We start from the raw sequence: 9,173 nt of genomic DNA on the forward strand, positions 1-9,173 counted from the left end.
TGGAGGGAGAGAAGAAAAAGGACATGAATTAATGGGTGGAACAGTAGGGATGATCTGGAAGAAGTTGGGTGTAAAGAGCTATTCCATTAAAGGAGCTTAATAAGCAAGTGGGCTTTCTGGAATGTAATGTGGTATTTTGCAAGGTTTGTATTGTGATGCACCCCCAGAATTACTTCCAATCTTTGGCACCAACTCAAGGGTCATTGATTTGGGGAATTTCAATAGGCATATGGGCTTTCTGGAAAGGATCTGCCATTTTGCAAAGTCTGTGCCGTGATGCATCCCAGAATTTCTTCTAACCTCTGAAAACCCCCTTCATTTCTGCGCTGCTGCATCTCTCTAATATCTGGTTCAGTATGAACTGTCACTTTCTAGGTATTTACCCACCGATTGAACAAACTTCTTACTGTATCTTATGGAAGATGTTCTGCTGTCCAGATGCATTAATTTATGATTATGAAGTTCCTAATTAGATTCAAATAATTTTAAAACTTAAATTTTTTAGAACTTCTAAAACAATTTTAGAAAGTGTGTGGATATAGTAAATACCTCTTTGGAACCTCCAGATAAATCACTAGGAGACATGCTTGAGACAAATTTGTAGCTTCAGATATGCTCGCTCTAAGGATGCCACCATGTTTCCTGGTATGCACCATAAATATAGACAAGTGAGTTTAAACTCCCCATGAACCCAAAATATAAAGGGGCAACCAAGAAATGTTTAAGTACAAACCTTAATGTCTGTTTTGATGGGATTTCTTATACCTTGTCAGCTTATGGAATAATGTACTGTAATTTTAAATTTACTTTGTTTCGTGAAATGAAGATAGATAAATTTCTGTTCTAAACTCGACGTAAACTAAGTGATAGCTGGATAATGTGTAACTAGGTCAGTTCTAATTAAAAAGACATATATTCTTGTAACTTTTTTGGACCCTGTTAACTTTTAGGTCTTTTCAACCTTAGTCATTCTAAAGTTACTATGAACTTACATAATGGATACATAGATAAGAAATGTTTAGTCTTAATGAAAAAAAAAAACATGTAGCCTGTTATATATGTTTATTATAATTCATATGTTTTTGTGATTAACTTCCTCTTTGACTATATGGTAATTCCTTTTCTGGAGTAGAAAGCTTTATTATGAAAGGTATAAAAGCTATGACAAGACAATAAATGTAGCTTGAAGCCCACTGGAATTCAGTCCATCCGTGAATTATAGATATATAAATATGTGTATAGATATGTGTTCTCATGTAAATATGTTCATTTGTCTGTTTTTTTTTGTACATATGTTACATTAATGCATGTCAATTCTCTATTTGTATGTAAGGAGGTCCTTTTATACCATCCTATGAATGTGTGTATGAATATTGACAGGTCTGTGTGTCTGATTGTTTGTCTACGTGTACATATGAGAAGATACTATGGAACCAGCAGCCTGAACTTGCTACAGTTTCTGAAAAGGAGATGCAAGCTGAAATCAGGAGGACAATGCAGCCAGTCTTGATGAAACCTGATAGCCTAGGGGCAGATAGGGGAGGAAGACCATCCGTATCAGTGGAGTGGGGGAGGGGCATGGGAGAAGAAGAGAGAAGAAGGATGGAGCTGGAAGCGGTCATAGGAGGGAGCTACAGCTGGGATACAAAATGAATAACTTGTAATTAATAAAAAATAAATTAATTAAAAAAAGAAATCAACATCATTGTCTTATGTAAGCTTGTGGAAATTTGTTGAAGTTGAAGTTAGAGTTTTTAACTTTATCTACCTTTTCTTCTTGAATGCTGTGTGTTCAAGCTCTATTTTTATTTCTCACTTATTCCTTATTTCACTAATAAGTTAACAGACACAGGACTCTGCTCTCAGCTGGCATGCTTTAGCCGAATGGAGATATTCACAAAGAAGACTATCTAAAGTTCAAAGAACCTTCTTCTACAATCTCTCAGTCTCCTTATACAGCCCAAAAGCCACTTTAAGAAGTTATTTATATTTTTATAAATTACAGTTCATTCGCTTTGTATCCCTGCTGTAGCCCCCTCCCTCATCCACTTCCAATTCTACCCTCCCTTCCTCATCTCCTCCCATGCCCCTCTCCAAGTCCACTTACAGCCCTGGCAGCAATGAAAAAAAAATGTGGTCAGTTTAGGTTTTTCTTCTTTAGGAGCAGTGTAGCCAGTCCTTAATCCTAGAGAAGGAATCGTGGGCTCCTTGCCCTATTCTTTCTTCTGTCAACCATATGTCATGATCAGTTTGCCTGAGCCATCAGCTTAGCGACCCAAGAGATAAAGCAAAACCTAAGAGATAAAGCAAATAGGGATTCTGTATCCAGTCCCAGATTCTACCCTGAACCTTGCCGAAGGTGAGAGACATTGGCAGTTGGAGAAGCAGAAAACAGGATCAGAATATATTATATAAGAAAAGTTTTAAATTAAAACACAATCTTTAGTCACAATCTCTGTGTAAGAATAATTTTCTTTGCTTTTTTCTACAACAAAAATGCCTTAAAAAATCTTTATATCATACCAAAGCTAGTGAATTTATCTCTAGTTACTTTTCTATATTTACAAGAGTGAAAGTATTTGCTTTTCCAGTTTAGTTGCTACAATATTTGCAGTGTGTTCTAATATAGAGTGATGAGTACAAAAAGGGGAGAGAAACAACCAATCCTAACCAATCAAGCAGAAAGAATCCCCAATCTCTAAACCAGTAATGAGCACCCTATGTTTCTTATGCAGAATTCTTATGTCAGTTCTGAATGACCATAAGTTGTCCACCTCGTCTTAATCACTAACAATAATTTTAAAAAAGCAGCTGTTTATGTTAACTGTGCAAAGAGTAAGTTCCAATATAAAACTGTGATATATGTATATAAAAGATTCTGATCATATTTATATTACTATTATCTTTCTTTATGCCTGGCACCTCTCAAAGAAGAATACACTTCGACTTTGATAATAGCCCCCTTTCTATCTTTGTGTCTTGAAAAGTGAAGTTTGAAAATACTTGTGTTTCTACATCTGACTTCATGATTATGTCTACTTCTACAATCCTTTTTTTAACAAGTGGAAATTTTTTTCTTGTATTTGATAGGTTGTGAAGCCAGCTACTAGTAGAAGAAACTAAGAACAGACTGAAATGCAGTCAGACATTCTTCCTGACAGACGGGGGCCAGTGCGTTAGTACATGGAGAGCCCCAAATTCCTAGGTTTCCAGTCCTTCCTGAACAGTCCTGTGCCTAGCCTTGTTTTCCTTCCAGTTTCACACGTGTTAACGCCTCTGTGGAACTGTAGTCAGCACCACAGGCATCTACATTCCTTCTTTTTCTTATTTCTACCCTTCCATGTTTACAAGCCAGCTTTATTTCTCAGGAAAACAGAGTACCAAATATTCTCATATTCTTGATTCTAAAAAAGAAAGAAAAAAGTCATGATCCGAAACAAGCTGTTGTCTCCCACCACACTGTGGTGTAACCTCTTATTTGAACTTCATTCTTTTCTTTTGAGATATTAGCCTTTAAGGATTCACCTCCTTCTCCACCTGTAGTATGACCTTTCCATCCAGCACCACCATAAACAGGTTAAACTTTGGCTACTGAAAAACTTCTGCTTCTATTTTCAGTGTCTGGCTGGGCTCTCGTTTCTTGCCATGTACAACCTTAGCCTCCCTTCATTCATTGATCTTTTTCTCTTTTTCCCTTTCCATAAATATTGAAAAGTCTTCACGTTGGTACTGCAGTGTATTGAGGTCTATGCCTCACAGCACTTAGGTATGGAAATCCAAATTCCAAGTGGTAGCACCTTTTTAGATGGTAGGTCCTTTCAAAAATAAATCCATGAAACACAGACACAACCCTCATGTGGGGATTCCTGAAGTCATTGGAGGCCCTAGAGAGTACGCGTGTACCTTCTTCAATGAGGTTACAAAGCAGGACAAACGATCTACAAGTCTTTAAAATATACCCAGATGAAATACTCTATGTACCTATTAGAAATAAATATATGTGGTTTTGTTGTTGTTGTTGTTGTTGCTGCCTGCTTGATCCTTTGTTACTGTCCTATGAACAGGCTAGCAGGTGTTGTAGTGATTTTCAAATTTATTTGAGACCACTATTTTATGGTTTGAAAAATGGCTGCACAGGGGGCTGAAGATATGGCTCAGCATGTAAGACCACTCTCTGTTTTTCCAGATGTCCTGAGTTTAATTTTCAGCAACCAAACTGTGGCTCACAACATCTAAAATGGAAGCTGATGCTCTCTTCTGGCATTCAAGTGTACATGCAGATAAGGTGCTAATATACACAAAATAAATAAATTAAAAATATACTGCCATGATATATGATATATATATATCATCTACATGCACTTACGCTATTTTCTTTGTAATTGTCTTCTGTTCCTTTAAATCTTTTACCATGAAAAGAAAAAAAAATACATTCATTTTAAGCAAGCAAGCACATTTAAAAGGTCACAATGAATTGCAGACAGCTGACTCACAAACAAAATAATTAGTCCACTCTATTGTCTGCTGGTGACATTTTTCTGAAGTTTCAGGTTTGTTTTCCATTTAAGGTATGTGACGGTGCCTTACAGTAATTAGGGTTGGTAATTTGGGCATCTCTGCTTAACAGTATGTTCCATTTACTATGTCATAAATCCTAGTTGACTATAGTTGACTTCTGCAATTTTATTAATGTTTGAGTGATCTTTAGGTCATCCAGAATGAAAATGGTTTACTATTTTAAAATTTTCTATTTTTTGCCATTTTTCCTTTTATTGATTTTTTTTCACATAGTATGTCCAGATTATTGATTGTTCTCCCTCTTTTCCTCCTGGTTTCTCCCCATATCCCCTCCCATCTATATCCAATCCTTTTTTGTCGTTTTCTTTTGGAAACAGAAAACAAACAGACATCAAGAGGATAATGATATGGCCTGGCCTGGCCTGGCCTGGCATGGTATGGTATGGTATGGTATGATAAAACAAACTAATACATTGGAGGTGGATGAGATGAGCAAGAAGAAAGGAAAGAGCCCTGGAAAAGGCAAAATATTAGAGACCCACTCATTCACACATTCAGAAATTCCATAAAAACAGTAAAAGAAGCTATAATATACATGCAGAGGACCTAGTTTAGGCTTGCACAGGCCCTCTGTCTCTGTGAGTTCACATGAGCTTAGATCATGCTGACTTAGAAGGCCTTGTTTTCCTGTTTTACTCCCTCTGGAATGGCACTTGGACTATCCCTGCTCCTTTTCTTTGCTGTGCTTGCGTCCCAATGGGAGGGATTTGATGGAAGCATCTCATTTAGGGATGAATGTTTCAAGGTCTCTTACTCCTAGTAAAGTGACTGTGTGTGGGTTTCTGCATTTGTTCTCATCTTCAGTGGGGCTATAGGAGAATGTCATTAGGAGTAATTCTGTTGCTACATTTTTTAGGACATTAATATTTAGTTTACCTCTTGGACTCTGGGCTATCTAATCTCAGGTTCTTGGTCACCCAAGCAGTGTTTGGTATGGGTATATCATAGAGTGGGTATTAAGTCAAATCAAGTATTGGTTAGTTACTTCCACAAGTTTTATGTCACCATTGACCTAAAATGGTGATTCTCAACTGGCCGGTTACAACCCCTTTGGGGGGTCAACTGACTCTTCACGCAGGTCATCCAAGGCCACTGGAAAACAGATATTTACATTAAGATTCTTTTTTATTTTATTTTTTAAATATTAGTTACAGTTTATTAACTTTGTATCTCAGCTGTAGCCCTCTCCCTCATTCCCTCTCAATCCCACCCTCCTTCCCTCCTTCCCTCATCTCCTCCCTGCCCTTTTCCAAGACCACAGATAGGGAAGGTCTCCTCCCCATCCATCTGACCCTAGCTTATCAGGTTTCTTCAGGACTGGCTGCAATGTCCACCTCTGTGGCCTACCAAGGCTGTTCCTCCCTCCAGGGTTGGGGGAGGAATAGTGGCAAGATTACAGTTAAGCTGTAGCAACAAAAATAATGCTATATTTGGGGATCACCACAACACAAGGGGCTGTTAAAATGTTGCACCGTTAGTAAGGTTGAGAACCATTGCCCTATCATATTTTGCAGGCAGGAAAATACTGTTTATCAAAGGTTTTGTGGCTGGCTTGATGTTTACCTTTCTCTTTTCATAGAACGAAGAATAGCTAGACCATAGATATAAAGCTTCAATATAGGCATCAGCTTGACTTCTGTATTTTAATGAGTTGTGTAGATGTTGTTTTCAGCAGTGGAACTTTCTCTCAGATTATGGAGAGCAGTCTGTAATCTTGACAATACCTGTTTCTTTGAGGATTGCCATGTGACACCTCAGCCAACACCACAATTATATGTAACTTAATTCCTGTGCTACAAGTGTCATTTGATGACAAGAGACAGCAAGTTGGGACTCTGTTTCGCCCATTATTTGTAGATTTCATTTAGGTTGCCTTCACATATGTTTATATTCTAAGAAGCTTCTATTGTGGCAGGTTTCCATTCCACCCCTTAAATGGCCCTTAATTTAAGCTCTCTTTTCCCATATTCCATCTCTTGTCCTCCTCCCCCTTAGTCCTCCACACAGGATCCTTACATAACAGCCCAATGCTATCCAGTCGTTTTTCCTTTCCTAAGGAGTTCTCTTTTTCTCCACTTATTTATTTATTAATTTATTAATTTATTCACTTTACATCCTGATCACAGCTCTCACTCCTCTCCTACCAGTCCCAAAACACACACTCCTTATTGCATTTTCCCCTCTTGTCTCCTCAGAGAAAGAAGGCTGCCATGCCTACCAACCTGCCTGGTACATTAAATGGCTGCAGGATTAGGTGCATCTGCTCTCAAACCCAAAAAGTCATGTTTGGTATGTACTCACTTATAAGTGCATATTAGCTATAAAGTACAACGTAACCATGTTACAATCTGAAGACACAAAGGAGGTAAGTGACAAGGAGGACCCAAAGGAGGATGCTTGAATCTCACTAAGAAGGGAAAGTAAAATAAGCATTGAAGGTGGATGGAGAGAGGAAAGTTGGCAGAAACGGGGATGAAACATGGGTAGGTAAGGAGAACAAGTGAGAGAGGGCCTGGTGGAAGATCAGAAATCAGAGATGTGGGGAAACTTTGGAATGGGCCAGACACCTGGGATAGGGGAGGCCCAAGGCCACCTGGCTGATACTCCTGGCAGTGGGTATGTGAGTATGTACTCATTTCTCTTTATGGGTCTGGGACACCTCATTCATGATGCTTTTATTTTCCTTTCTTTTTTAGTTTCATCAATTTGCATGAAATTTCCTTTAAAAAAAAAAAAAACAGGAGAGTAATAATTCCATTGTGTGAATGTAGCACATTTTCTTTATCCATTCTTTTGCTGAGGGAAATCTAGATTCTTTATATTTTATGGCCCTTATGAATAAAGCAGCAATGAACTTGGTTGAGTAAATGTTTCTGTGGTAAGGTGAGGTGTCTTTTGGGTTTATACCTAAGAGTGGTATAGCTGGATTTTGGTGTAGATCAATTTCCATCTTCGTGATGAACTGCTAAAATGATTTCCATACTGGCTCTACAAGTTTGCAATCTCACCAGCAATAGATGAATGTTCCCCTTACTTGACAAACGCACCAACATGAGCTTTCATTTGTTTTATTGATTTTAGCCATTTGGAGGTGTATAAGATTGAATCTCAGAGTTCGGATTAGTATTTACCCTGATGTTTAAGCATGTTAAACATTTCTTTAGGAGTTTTTACAGCCCTTTGAGTTTTCCATTTTGAAAAATATTTGTATTTATTCCCCATTTAAATGGTTATTTGTTTTCTTAATAACTACTTGTTGAATTATTTTGTATATTTCAAATGTCCGCCATTTATTGGCTGTGTAGGTGGTAAGTGATACTTTTTCCATTCTGTTGGCTTCCGCTTTGTTCTAGTGGAGGTATCCTTTGCTTTACAGAAGCTTTTCAGTTTCATTAGGTCCCATTTCTTATTTTTTTTTTTGTTCCTTTGCTAATGATATTCTGTTCATAAAATCTTCTCCTGTGCCAATGTTTGCTTCTTCAATTTGATTCCATTTTCTTGATGTGTCTGTTTGTGTGCCAATACTGTGCTATTATTTTATTACTGTAGCTCTGTAGTACAATTTAAGTTTGGCAATGCTGATACCTATAGCAGTTCTTTCATTACTAATGATTGCTTTGGCGCTCATATTTTTGTGTGTACATAGAAAACTGAGAATAGTTCATTCATATCTGTGAAGAATTTTTGTGTTGGAATTTGGATGGATATTGCAGTAAGTCTGTAGACTGCTTTTGATAGAATGGATATTTTCATTATGTTACTCCTACAGATCTATTAGCATGAGAGATCTTTTGTCTTCTGATATCCTCTCCATTATTTTCTTCAATATCATACAAGACATTCACTTACTGGTTACTTGCCCTAAGTATTTTATATTATTTGAGCTTATCAGAAAAGGTATTGTTTCCCTGCTTCCTTAATCAGTCTATTAGTCACTTTGTATAGTAGGGTTACCAAGCTTTGTGAGTTAATTTTGTCTAAAGCTACTTTGATGAAATTATTATAGTGTGGTAGAGTTTCCCCAAGGAAAATTCAGAGTCACCTGTATATCCTATCATATCACCTTCAACACTTTGACTTCTTCTTTTTCAGTTTGATTATCTATCTATCTATCTATCTATCTATCTATCTATCTATCTATCTATCTATCTATCTTTTTTTTGCTTGATGTCTATGTATTTCATAAATGGTTAATACTCAAAATATACAAAGACCAATCCAAAAACAATATAAATATCTCTATTGAAACAGTGTCCAAGTAGGTTACCTAGTAATGGGAAGAGGGACTGCCTCTGACATAATCTGATGGGCCTGCTCTTTGATCACCTCCCCTTGAGGGGGGGAGCAGCCTTACCAGGCCACAGTAGAGGACAATGCAGCCACTTTTGATGAGAACTGATAGACTAAGATCAGAAAGGAGTGGAGAACCTCCCCTATCAGTGGACTTGGGGAGGGACATGCATGCAGAAAGGGGAGGGAGAGTAGGATCGGGATGGAAAGAGGGAGGGGCTAATGGGGGGATACAAAATGAATAAAGTGCAATTAATAAAAAATAAAAAAAGTTAAAAAAGAAAAATGTACAAAAGTTCCAAATT

This window comes from Psammomys obesus, unplaced genomic scaffold (assembly GCF_907164565.1).
Source record: "Psammomys obesus unplaced genomic scaffold, mPsaObe1.curated_primary_1811, whole genome shotgun sequence".
NCBI lineage: Eukaryota > Metazoa > Chordata > Mammalia > Rodentia > Muridae > Psammomys > Psammomys obesus.